Genomic DNA, 13,746 nt, shown 5'->3' with positions numbered 1-13,746 from the left:
AAGTATTGAATGCATCCATACAAGCTTTATCAAAATGAAATACAACATCTTTAGCTAACAGATTGCATAATGGATGAGTGATCATTGAAAAGTTCTTAATGAAACGACGATAAAAACCAGCATGTCCCAAAAAACTTCTTACTCCCTTCACGGTTGTGGGAGCTGCCATATTGGTGATGATGTCAATTTTGGCTTTGTCCACCTCCATTCCTTGGCTAGAGATTACATGCCCCAACACAATTCCTTGTTTCACCATAAATTGGCACTTTTCCCAATTGAGAACCAAATTTGTGTCCAGACATCTTTGAAGTACTAAAGAGAGATAGTTAAGACATTCATCAAAAGAGGAACCAAACACTGGAAAGTCATCCATAAATACCTCAATGAATCTTTCTACCATGTCAGAAAAGATTGCCAACATGCATCTTTGGAATGTTGCTGGAGCATTGCAAAGTCCAAAAGGCATTCTCCTATATGCAAATGTGCCAAACGGGCAAGTAAAGGTAGTTTTCTCTTGATCCTCCGGAGCAATTGCAATTTGATTGTAACCTGAGTAACCATCAAGAAAACAATAGTGTGAGTAACCTGCCAATCTCTCAAGCATTTGATCTATGAAAGGCATAGGAAAGTAATCTTTTCTAGTGCTAGAATTCAACTTCCTGTAATCGGTGCAAACACGCCAACTAGCCGTGGGCTTTGTGGGCACAAGCTCTTTGTTTTCATTCTTCATCACCGTGATTCCCACCTTCTTAGGTACCACCTGAATAGCACTCACCCATTTGCTATCAGAAATGGGATATATGATCCCCACATCTAACAACTTCAACACTTCATTCCTCACAACTTCCTTCATGTGTGGATTGAGCCTCCTTTGTGGTTCACGGGTTGACTTTGCTCCTTCTTCCAAAAGAATCCTATGCATGCACATGGTAGGGCTTATTCCCTTGATATCCGCAATAGACCAACCAATAACTGATTTGAACTCTTTTAACACCCTAATTAGTTTATCTTCTTCATTTGGGGTGAGGTCAGAAGTTATGATAACTGGAAGAGTTTCAAATTCAGCTAGATATGCATACTTTAGATGTGGTGGAAGTGGTTTAAGTTCAAGTTTTGGTGCCTTAACAGTGGAAGGGGTTAAATGTGACCTCGATGGTTCTAAAGGCTCTAAAAGAGGTAAAATATTCAAAGGATACGGTGCCAATGCTTCCAAGGCAGCTACCTCTTCCATGAGTGCATCTTCTTCATCAAACTCATCTTGAGATTGACTCAAAACAGTTTGTAATGGTTCATTAGATTGTGCCTGCAAGAACTTAGAGAAAACAAGCGAATTAAGCACATCAATGGCATAACAATCAAGAGATGAAGAAGGATGTGAAAGAGACTCAAACACTTTGAATTGAACGGTCTCTCCTAGCACTGTCATAGTGAGGAGTCCATTTTGCACATCAATGATGGTCTTGGCCGTGGCCATAAACGGTCTCCCAAGCAAAATAGGCAACTCTCGGTCATGTATAGGAGCTTCTTCCATGTCCAACACTACAAAATCCGTAGGCAAGATTAGTTTATCAATTTGAACTAGAATATCCTCTACTATACCTCTTGGATATTTCACGGATCTGTCTGCAAGTTGTAATGAGATGGTGGTGGCTTTCAATTCCCCCAAACCTAGTTGAAGGTACACAGAATAAGGCATTAAGTTGATGCTAGCACCTAAGTCAAGCATCGCCTTCTCTACCTTCTTGTCCCCTATGGTGATGTTGATAGAAAAACTTCCTGGATCCTTGAGCTTTGGTGGAAGTTTTCTTTGCAACACGACACTTACATTCTCGGACACCACTACTTTCTCATGTGGTCCATACTTCCTTTTGTAGTTGTTTAACTCTTTGAAGAACTTCCCATAAGCTGGCATGTTCCTAATGACATCAAGCAAAGGTAAGTTAACATTCACCTTACTTAGAATATCAAAAATCTCCTTAAATGACTTATCCTGCTTGCTCTTGGCAAGTCTTCCAGGGAATGGTATTGATGGAGTGTAAGGTTTCTCGGCCTTGTGAAGATTTGGTGCTTCAAACGAGGGATTCATTAGTAACTTCATTGCCAACTCTATTATTGATAACCTTACCACTTTTAAGTGTAGTGATTGCTTTGGCTTGCTCTTGGTTCCTTTGGAGTATCACGGGTTGGCTTGGAAACTTTCCAACCTCTCTTTGGCTCAAGGCATCTGCAATCTGCCCCAATTGTGTCTCCATTTTGGGTTAGAGCCGCCGAATGTTGTTGGAGAGTGCTATTGGTGGTTTGTTGGAATTGCACGGTATTTTGGGCTAACAATTTAACCGTATCCTCAAGAGTAGGTTTTGGTTGGAAGTTTTGGAATTGATTGTTGTTCTTCCACGAAAGATTGGGATGATCTCTCCAACTTGGGTTATATGTATTGGAATACACATCATTCCTTGGCCTTTGATTGTAAGAATTCATGAGGTTCACTTGCTCTTGGACATACTCCGGGTAAGCCTCCCTAGATGGACATTGATGAGTAAGGTGGCTTGGTATGTTGCACATGGCACACACTTCACTTGCTTTTGGCACGATGTTGAGCATGGATTCAAGCTTCTTTTCTAGGTTAGCTACCTACAAAGAAAGATCATGATTAGAGCTTGTTTCATATACTCCAACTCTCTTACCCCTTACATCTTTCTGTTGAGCATTAGATCCCAACATCTCATAAATGTTATATGACTCTTGAGCATTCTTTTTCTTCAAAGCTCCACCTGCTGCATTATCAACAGTTGATTGACATGTTTGGGTTAGTCCATCATAGAAAATTTGCATTTGTAAGTGAAGAGGTAACCCATGGTGTGGACATTGCAACAAAAGGCCTTTAAAGCGCTCCCAACACTCATTGAAAGGTTCTCCATCATCTTGTTTGAAGTTGGAGATTTGTCCCCTTAATGTGGCTGTCTTTTGAGTGGAAAAGAACTTTTCCAAAAACTTCTTAGCCACGTCATCCCATGTGGTGAGTGAACCAGGTACTAGAGTCATCAACCAACCCTTGGCTCTATCTTTCAAGGTGTAAGGGAACACTCTCATCCTCAGATTTGCTTCACTTACTCCCTGTAAAGGTAAACCACTCACAACATTGTAAAATTCTTTAATATGAGCTAAAGGATCTTCATTAGGTAAGCCATAAAAAGAAGGAAACATATGGAAATGTGAAGATTTAAGATCATAGTTTCTAGCTTCTGTGGGCAGCAAGATGCATGAAGGTGAATTTGGTATGATTGGTTGAGCAAAATCCTCCAAAGCTCGAAGATCATCTTGGTTGCCCGCCATCTCTTCTTCTCTTTCCCAATTAAAGTGCTCAGATCTTTCACTTGTTGGACTAGACGGTTTCCCTTCCTCTTCTTCACGGACAATGGAGGAACTTGTTGGCACAAAGCTTTCCAAAGTGTTGCCCTTTAACCGTTCAATTCTTTGGCCTAATTCAGCAAGTCTATTTGACATATACTACCTGAAACAAGATAAAACAAGTTTGAATAAAAATCAGAAATCTATTTAAAATGAAAAGAACAATGTTTAATATCAAAACAAGCAATTATAAGGGACTGAAATCAGTCCCCGGCAACGGCGCCATTTTGATTGATGTTTTCCTTCTTCGTGCTAGAATATGTTTAGTATAATGGCACAAGTAAGGGTGTCGAATCCACAGGGACTAATTGGACCTTTACAACTACTTGTTTTGCAAGAACTCTATAAGAGAAATAAAACTAATCAACTTAGGCAGATTTGTTGTTGTAACTTGAAAGCACAAGAAAATGAAGTAGACACAAATAAATGAATCAACAACTAATAAAATGAGATAGCACAAATGGAGATGAAGCTAGGGATTCGGTTTCACCATTGCTAAGCCAAGTCCATGCTTGTTGAATCAGATTATACTCATCCATCTACCTATTTCTTGGGTTTGTTTCACTTAGATATGATCAACCATATGATGTGTGGACTTGATCAAATGTTCCTAATCATGAACCTAAGTGTGATGTGCAACTTTGGTCCCTAATCAAGAACATGACACGCACAAGAAACTTTCATAAAACCAAAGGAAACACTCGGCAGGTTGTTTGCAAAGCATTCCCTTCATTCATTCACATATCCACCAAGAGTATGCATGATGTGTGCTTTACTATTGACTAAACAACCTGTGGTTAAATCAAATGGTGATCAAACATTAAAATCAACACACAAAGTCACAATTAAATCAGAGAATGAAACAAGAAATAGATGGATCAACTGAGCATTCTGAAATAACTACATGGCAATCTTGCAAGGCTACATCGAATCCCTAGAAAGAGATTAGTTACACTTCATGTTTACAGAATGTTTGATATAAAATATACAACATGAATGAACATAGAATTAAGGAGAAAGAACCCTTGAAGCAAAACTGATGTTGAAATCCCTTAAGAGTTGCCTTCGGTGTGGTGCTCCAAGTGTGTTGTAAAGGAAGGTAGAGCGGCTAAGGTTGAATGGTTTCTGCGAATGGGAGAGTGGATGAAATGAAGCCGAGAAGAAGTTATGTAGAAATGGAAGGGGATTTGCGGCAAAGGGGAAGTGTGTGTTGTGAATGGAATTGAGATGTGTTTTTGTGTATGAATGCATGGGTTTTTGATGATTGTTTAAGAGTGAATGTGGCTATTATGATTGAGAGTGCATGTGGATGAAATAATGATGGAAAAACAGCTAGGTTGTTGGTGGAAAGGCAAGGGAATACACGGCAAGGTGTGTGGAAATGCATGTGAATGCTGTTTTGGTGCTGAAAATGCATGTGAGTGCATGTTTTGGTGCTGGAAATGCAAAAGGGAGCTGGAAAGGCAATGGGAGTGCACGGCATTGAGTTGTTGTTGGTGTGTGAATGCATGTGTTGAATGATTAAAGTGCATATGGGTGAATATGTGGCTGAAATGATGAAGTAGGAAGGTGGAAATGCATGTGAAATGCTAGAAAGGGATTGGGAATGCACGGCATTGAGTTGTTGTTGGTGTGTGAATGCATGTGTTGAATTGGTGGTGCAATGATGAAAGAGTAAGTGCATGTGTGTGTGAATGGTGGTAGCTAGGGTGAATTATGATGAATGCATGTGGAATAAAGATGGAGAAGGTGGTGTAATGATGAAGTGGAATGGCTGAAAATGCAAGGGGGAGTGCAAGGCACTGCAATGGGTGTTTCTTGATGGTTTTGGGGTTGTGATGCATGTGAATGCATGTGGCTAAGGGTTGTTGATTGGGCTAAAGGTTTTGCATGGCTCAAAGGATTGTTTGATTGGGCTAGGCCCTTTGTTTTATGTCCAAAGTGCATACAAGGCTTTCAAATTCGTCCAACACTTTGGCTCCAAACATATGCTATCCATTCCAAGCCCAATTTTGCTCCAAAATGCTCCAAAATGCATCTTTTTGCTTCCTTAGCCATATGAACCTAAAAACACACGAAAATGGCTTAAACTACTAAAACAACTATGAATTAACAACATAGATGCACGAAAACAAGCTAAGTAAGTCGCCTAAATATGCTCCTATCACAACTATGAATTAACAACATAGATGCACGAAAACAAGCTAAGTAAGTCGCCTAAATATGCTCCTATCAAACTACATCTACAACATTTGAGATGGCAAATTTTCTAACAAAATTTACATTCAAAGAAGCAAGAATAAAGTTTGTAACAATTACAACATTCAAATCACAAACTATGAACTACAAAACCCAAAAGGATTCACCAACTACTAGACTTAGGCTCTTGATACCACTTGAAGGAAGATTTGTGAAAAACAAGTTCATTTGAGCAACATCAACAACATTCAATTAACAATTAAAAGGCGGAATCATGTTTATATGCACTCAAAAACAAAACTTAACCCATGAACTTCAAAGCCTAGTAGATAGGTGAACCAAGACTCAACTCAAAACAAAGTGAGTTGAGAAATCAATACCTTTGTAGATTCCTCTTTGCATAAGCAAAGGCTAATCACCCAAAGAGAGGGCCTTCATTCCTTGCATCTTAGATCCATGGATTTGGATGGATGAAAAGGTTTCTCCAAGTTCCCAAAATTGAGAACCTCTAAGTCTCCACACCAAGGCATATTGTAGAAGAAATGAGTGACCTAGAGGAAGTAAGATTGCTAGATGTTTTCCTCTAGGGTGGCCGGCCTCTTTTGAGAGCAAAGGGAGGTTTTGTTCTCATCTTTACTCCTAAGAAAACCCTAAGGATGAAATGGCTATAAAGATGTCTTTATACCATCTCACAATGGAGTGGCAAACTTGCAATTAAGCCAAGTTCACTACCCTCCTCTAAATGGCCGGCCATATGGGATTTATTGGGCTATTTGGGCCTTTGTGAATCATTATTCATTAAGTTGTCATACAACTTAAGTCAATGGACCTGACGTTCAAAGCCCATTGGGCCTTAAGGTCCAAAACTATCCTGAGGTCTTTAACGAACTTATTCGTTTGATTAATTAACATATTAATTAATCCTTGCCATAAATAATTAAACCATTTAATTATTCTTACTCATTTCCGTTGAATCTTCAATCTTTACCTTACACGGTGTACGATCCATTAGGTTCCTTTTAGCGAGGCAGTGGGCGATTCAAACTCTTTCAAATCGATTGTGAATTGGAACTTACTTTCAATTCTCCCGTTAGTGATAATACACTTTTAGGGCTTCCACAAACCATGGTTAACGCCTAGCAGCATGTCATGGTTACCCAAGCTAATCAGAAGAGGTGGAGAACCTATTCAGTTTTAGGATTACAAATGCAATACGGTCTTTCTCTAATACAATACTCTTGACCACATTGTTTGGTTTGATAGTTTATTCATGTCTACTATCCAATGTGAATCTTGTGCTTATATGATTACCTTGAATGTGATCTGGAACGCATTCCAACATCTCATTCATACTCTGGCCAGAGATTCTAAATCATATCATAGAGTATTCTCCCTCAAACAGTTTGAAGGTTAGAGATCCCTTGTTGCGCATTCACTTGTCTCCATGGCTAAGTGGCTTAACCCCAACGATGCCGTGGACACCCTCCTGATGGAGTGACTTTGACATAATCAAAGATTAAGGACCTAACCACAAGACAACTGTGATGCCTCAGGTCAAAAGACTAATTTGCATTATCCCAACCATGAGTTCTCATGTGACATGAATATGAGAACTCTTCGTTGATCGTGTTCAGTGAACTCATTCTCTATTGAGCACCTACGTACTTGTCTTGATGTCACACACACCAATGACTCGAGACTAGTCACTCTCCCTAAGAGAAGACATAGCACGTACTGATCTTAACGGACTATCAATGCCCAATTGACAATCCTATGATCAGGAACGTTTAGGATGTGTCAACGAAAGAATGGTCTCATGAATCTAACTTCTTTAGATCGCATTCTTCCAATCACATATTCCTTGGACTTATCATTTAAGCATATAACATTTATATGAGATGGCTCAAACAATAATCTTTGCCCTTAATATTAAACTAGATTAGTTTAACATGTGAAATGTCCATAAAGTATCATCATATGATTGGTTTTAGGGCACATTTCCAACAACCATCTTCATGGATATTCTCAATTGGCCGTTTGGAGCCAACAAAGCTTCCTGAAGCTTCCTTATGACAACACAATCCTCATATGAATAATCTATGTCCCCCTCTTCCTGAGAATCATCGATGGGTTGGGCGAAGTATGAAGACAAAGGCTAAACCCAAGGAATTAAGGCAACTAGACAACTTTTTCAGCAAGTCACACTAGCATGATCAAGCGGCGCTAGCCTCACAGAAGCAATTGGACAATCTTCTCTTAGCATATCATCTCGCAAATCAAAGCGTTGCACCTTCGATCACCAAATGACATAGTCACGAATGACTAATTTCTTTTGATATCATCCTTAGTTGGTATGATTATCATAAAGCTAGTCCCAGTTCGGGCCCATGATTCCCAATGCAAGTACATGGACGACAATAACCTCTATTTTCATCTTTGAGCTTGCTAGGGATGTGTTGGTCATAACCAAACTATCTGCTAAACCGGTGTGGTTTATAAGGTTGAACGATGTGATGAGTCTTTTGTCTTAAATAGACATATGGGGAACATAGGCTTGTAAAGTAGATTGAGTCTGAAATGCGAGATGCGAGTTGTTAGTAAGTTTTCGGTGCCCCGAAAATACTTTGGCTAAACGATCCATCTGAAATCTCTAACAATTCCTGAACAAAGCACGTACGTGTGAATTGTCTAAGGTTCTTCGCTGAAAGCATTCCCAAATACTTAGTCATCAGAGGTGCAGGTTTGTCAGAAGTCAACGATGAGAAATGGGTGTCGTAGAACTTACCTAACTAGCCGTAAACATAATGAAAATGGACGACGGCTGCAAAATCTCCAGGGTTGGTTGAATTGGAAATCTCAGTCAAACCATAGTAAATGTTGGCCAATACCGGAACATCAAGACTTAAGAGTTCTCCCAAGGCCATTTTATTAGCAACTTTAAACACTTCGGGCATATGAAATTGGCATCATCTTTAGGAAGTCCAAATTTGCAAAGTTAACACACAAGGAAGGCAGCCAAATACAACTCCTCTAAGTCTCAAACAGTTATACCCAACTCAACAAGACCTTTTGCTCTATAGAGGTACGCCACCTAGCTACACCAATAATGCCAGATAGATTAGAGTTGCCTTTCAATTTTGTTGTTTTATTTCTACCATTCTTCTTAAGAGGCATCTTGTATTTTGTCACACCTCGATACCGAAATAGTACGATGGAGTTGACCCTGACTTGCCTTTAACCTCTTCAGAAAGCCTGTGATACGTGATCAACAAGTATCGACAACTGGCCAGCATAAAAAACGATCCTCTGCTATTCTTGTGGGAAAATCTTAAAATAGGGAACGACTTCATAAAGCCCTGTACCATTAAAAAGGTCTTTATATTAGGAGAAATAAAAATTGTGAACTCTCTAGTCATGGGAAGATTACAACTCCAGTTTACTGCCCCGTTGTGAATGCAATCGCCAAAAAGTTCGAAAACAACATATGAGTTGTCACAATCATGACGTGAGCTTAATATCCAAATTCCAGAGGCACTCTCTGTTGGTAGATTTCAACCACCCAAAGTTAGTTATCTTGTGAGACACTTCTTGAGTCCATGACTTGATGTGCACATAATTATCTCTCTCCAGAAGGGTGAATGCTTTAGTGCCGATCAACGATGCATGAAGTAGCAAAGTGGTTCTATTGCAATTTGGTTTAAGTTTTCAAAGAAGGACTAGTTACAATCAACTATCCTTAGACTAAACCCTAGAGACCGGCCATACTCCTTAATTGAAGGAAATTACACCAAATACTAGTGACTGGCCATACTCCTTAATTGGAGGAAACCAACCACAAGTAAGGAGCGATTTACACTTTTCTGTCAAGGAAAAAATAGCATCCATCCTGCAACTAGGCCACTAAAGTTGACAAAGAAAATGCCATGATTTTCGAATTACATAATCTACATAATCTATCAATGGTTAGTTAGTAACTCTCAATATTCTTCCTCAAGCTAGATCGAGTAGTATAGTCAAGCCAAGCTTGCCTAGAAGGCGCTAAAAATATGTAAATGGTAAAGCCTTAGTGAACACTTCTGCCAATTGATATTAATTGTGAGTGAAGATTGTTGGAATGAGTTGTGATTTAACTTGAGCCCTGATGAAGTGACAATCAACTTTAATATGCTTGGTCTTTTCATGAAAAACTGGGTTTGCAGTAATGTGCATGGCTGCCTGATTATCACACATAAGAGACATGGGAGTTGTACTTGAGAACCCTAGATCAAGCAAGAGACCTTTGAGCCAAATCAATTCACATGCAGTAGCAACCATGGCTCGGTACTTTGCTTTAGCACTAGAGCAGGCAATGACTTGTTTTTTACTCTTCCAAGTAACAATATTGCCTCCAAAAAATGTGCAATAACGAGTGGTGGATTTTTTGTCAATTGCACTGTCTGCCCAGTTAGCATCAGTGTATGCATGAATCTTAGTGGAATGATTGTTACGCATAAGAATACCCCTATTGATGGACCCTTTGAGATAGCGAATGATCCTTTTAATAGTATTGAGATGTTCAATTGTGGGTGCATGCATCAATTGACTGACCAAGCTGACAACAAAAGTAATGTTTAGACGAGTGATGGTAAGATATATTAGCTTACCAACCAATCTTTGATAATATGTCACATTCTTAAGTGCTTCACTATATATGGTAAGCTTGAGTTTACTATTAATTGGGGTGGCAACTGGCTTGCAATCAATGAACTTAACTTCCTCTAGTAGATCCATGACATATTTGCGTTGGTTTAAAAACAAACCTTGTCGTGAGTTTGCCATCTCAATGCCAAGAAAATAGTTCAACTTCCCAAGATGCTTGATGGCAAAGGTTTCATGTAGGGAGGCTTTTAGGGTTTCAATTTCAGAGGCATTGTCACTTGTTATGATACGATCATCTACATAAATAAGAACCACCACTTCGCATAAACAAGGAAAAATCAGCATTGCTTCTAAGAAAACCTTCCATTTCCAACACTGAACTAAGCTTGGTATACCAAGCACTTGGTGATTACTTCAAACCATAGATAGCCTTGTGCAGTTTGCACACCATGCCATCCTTTGCTGGAGAGTAACCTGGGGGAATTTGCATGTATACTTCCTCCTGAAGCTCTCTATGAAGGAAAGAATTTTTAACATCCATTTGATATAATGACCAACCACAGTTGATAGCAACAGGGAGTAACGCATGCACTGTGTTCATTTTTGCTACTGGAGCAAAGGTTTCCTTGTAATCAACCCCAAAGGTTTGGGTGAAACCACGAGCAACAAGCCTAGCTTTGTGTCTCTCAAGTAGGTCTTTATTCTTCCTCTCAGCTATCCCATTTTGTTGTAGGGTTCCCACGCAACTTGTTTGGTGAATAATTTCTTGTGAACTCAAGTACTGAGTCATGATATTAGACAAGAACTTGGTGCCATTGTCTGATCTCAAGGTTTTAATCGTTGAGTGAAATTGTGTTACCACCAACATATGAAAATCTTTAAAAATAGTTGAAATCTCATTTTTAGGTTTCATGAGATAAAAGAAAAGTAATTTGAGTGTAGTCATCCACAAATATGAAAAAATACTTGTAACCCTCTATTGATTCAAAAGTTGGACCCCATATATCAGTGTGTACCATTTCAAAAGGTGTACTAGACTTGGACAATGAAGAACCAAAAGGAAGCCTAGCAAATTTGGAAAAATGACAGGTATCGCACTTAAAGGATGGGTGACTGATAGGAGCATATTCATGCGACTTAAATGGCTTGTTCTCGTGCATTTACGTTATGTTTCTTTAGTTATTTTAGTACTTTAAGCTATTTTCGTGTGTTTGTAGGTCCAAAGGGCTAAAGGAGCAAAAAGATGCATTTTGGAGACTTTTGGAGCACTTTTGGGCTAAGGATGGATAGCTTATGCTTGGAGCCAAAGTGTTGGACGAAATTGAAGACCTAATTGAAGACCAAAGTGTTGGAACCTTGTTCCATTTAGTTTTAGGACATTTAAACCTTTCCTAATCCCATTCATCAACACATGCATCCACATGCATTCACCCTTTAAACCATTAAATCCACATGTTTTCCTATTCAATTAAATCAGCCACATGCATTCATCATCATAACCTAGCTGTCATTCCACTTCATTGCACATGCATCTTCAAATAAATCAGCCATTCCACATGCATATTCAACCTAGCTGTCATTGCACATGCATTCACTCTTTAATTCACATGCAAAACATCCCATTTCATCTCCCATTTCAGATTGCATTCCATAATCATTCACTCACCTTTAATCCACATGCATCTTCCATAAATCAAATCAGCCACATTCACTCACCACAAACATTCCACATGCATTCATCAACATATCTAGTTGTCACTCACATGCATTTCCTTCATCATTTCCAACCCACATGTCCCTTTAATCATTCAAACATACACCCATTCACAACCAGAAATCATCCTTGCCATGAGTTCCCATCAGATTTCCATCATATTCACATGCATTCCATCCTTTAAAACATTGCACATGCACTCCCTTTAATTAATTAAGCCACATGCACTCCCATCCATTTCATCATTGCAGCCAACACATGCTTTCACATGCATTTTCAGATTGTCCCCTTGCACATGCAGCCACATATTCATTGCACATGCAATTCCAACCCACATGCATCCTTTAATCATTCAAACATGCAGCCACATTCCCTCCTAGCTGTCATGTTCCCCCCATTTCACCTATAAATAAGCATCCATTGCATTCATTCTCATTCAACTCCTCCATTTCAGAAATTCATCCATTGTACATACCACAACACAAACCCTTCCATTTTCAGAATGTAGACCATCACAAACTGCCCTTGGTGCCGTGGCCTTGAGGCACCACTCCCTTACAATCCAAACACCATCCTTCCATCTTCACCACTCCCCAAACCATTCACACCATCAAACTATCCTTAGACCTTGTGCTACAACGAAGAGGAAGAGAAGAGTGCCTAAACGTTCATACAATTCAAGTTTGAGTTGTTGGAATGTTTAGGTGTTTCTTTGATTTCAATGTTTAATTTCAATACTCTTTGTTTTGTACGAATGAGGAATGGAAGAGAAGAGGACCTAAACGTTCATACAATTCAAGTTTGAGTTGTTGGAATGTTTAGGTGTTTCTTTGATTCTCTTTGTTTTGTACCATGAGGAACTAAACCCCCCTTGGTTAGGGGGTAATTCGAAATATATGTTTATGCTTGCATTTTGATTTGATTACTTCTAATTGCGTTTCATAAGTTGTGGATTCAATTTGTTTAACTGTTTGATTGATAACTTATTTATGTATGTTTATTGAGAGTGCACGCTTAATTTTCATGCATGAATATGACGCTAGAATATAAGTGAGTTTCACCTAATAGTTACGAACTTATATTCACAAGTAGTGGAGGTTGCTTATAAACAATCGCGTTAAACGAATTCTTGGCATAAGTTTCATGCAATCATAGTAACGAATGCCCCGTCAACACTTATAATTTTCATAGAGCGTAATGATTCTTGCTTGTATCTCTATTATGCAATCATGTAGGGGACTTGTGGGGAATGTTTTGGGTTGTCGTATGCAATCATCCAATTCAATAACGTTAGGAAGATTTGAAGGTTAATTAGTGCATCACGGTTAACTTGGGGTGTTGAGAATTAATGATTTATTGAAATGCAATTGGAAATCGTTTTATTATGCAAGTATAACATGTATGGAGATGAACCCCTTAGCTAGCCTTCCATCCATATTTTCATCACATTCATCTTTATTATCTGTTTTTACTTACAATCTGTTCTTTTAGTTTAAATTCGTCAAAACCAATCCCCCATTTATTTTAAAGTGTTAGATTAGTTAGAATTACATTAACCATGTGTTTATAAGTGTTTTGTTTCATTTTGTTTCCCAAATTCGTCCAAATTCACCAAAGTGCTCAAAACTGCCCAGAAAGTGATTTTAAGGCAGTTTTGAGTGTTTTGGGTGATGTTTGAGTCTTTTCGTTTGTTTTAGTGTTTTAAAGTTTAGTTTTGCATTCTTTGAGTCTAGTATAGTGTTTCATATTGTTATTTTACATTTTTGAGTCAAATCCAAGTGGTTAAC

The 13,746-nt window shown here is 38.8% G+C and overlaps 1 non-coding gene across 1 annotated transcript; it reads left to right on the top strand.

The window, feature by feature from the left end:
- Positions 1-2,848: 2,848 nt before the first annotated feature.
- LOC137733056 (small nucleolar RNA R71) lies at positions 2,849-2,959 on the top strand. Its single transcript, XR_011068374.1, has one exon. It is a non-coding gene; the product is annotated as a small nucleolar RNA R71 (small nucleolar RNA).
- The last annotated feature ends 10,787 nt before the right edge of the window (positions 2,960-13,746 follow it).

This window comes from Pyrus communis, chromosome 16, assembly GCF_041283825.1.
Source record: "Pyrus communis isolate YQ-2024b chromosome 16, ASM4128382v1, whole genome shotgun sequence".
NCBI classification, from domain to species: Eukaryota; Viridiplantae; Streptophyta; class Magnoliopsida; order Rosales; family Rosaceae; genus Pyrus; species Pyrus communis.
This window is presented reverse-complemented; position numbering and strand designations above follow the sequence as displayed.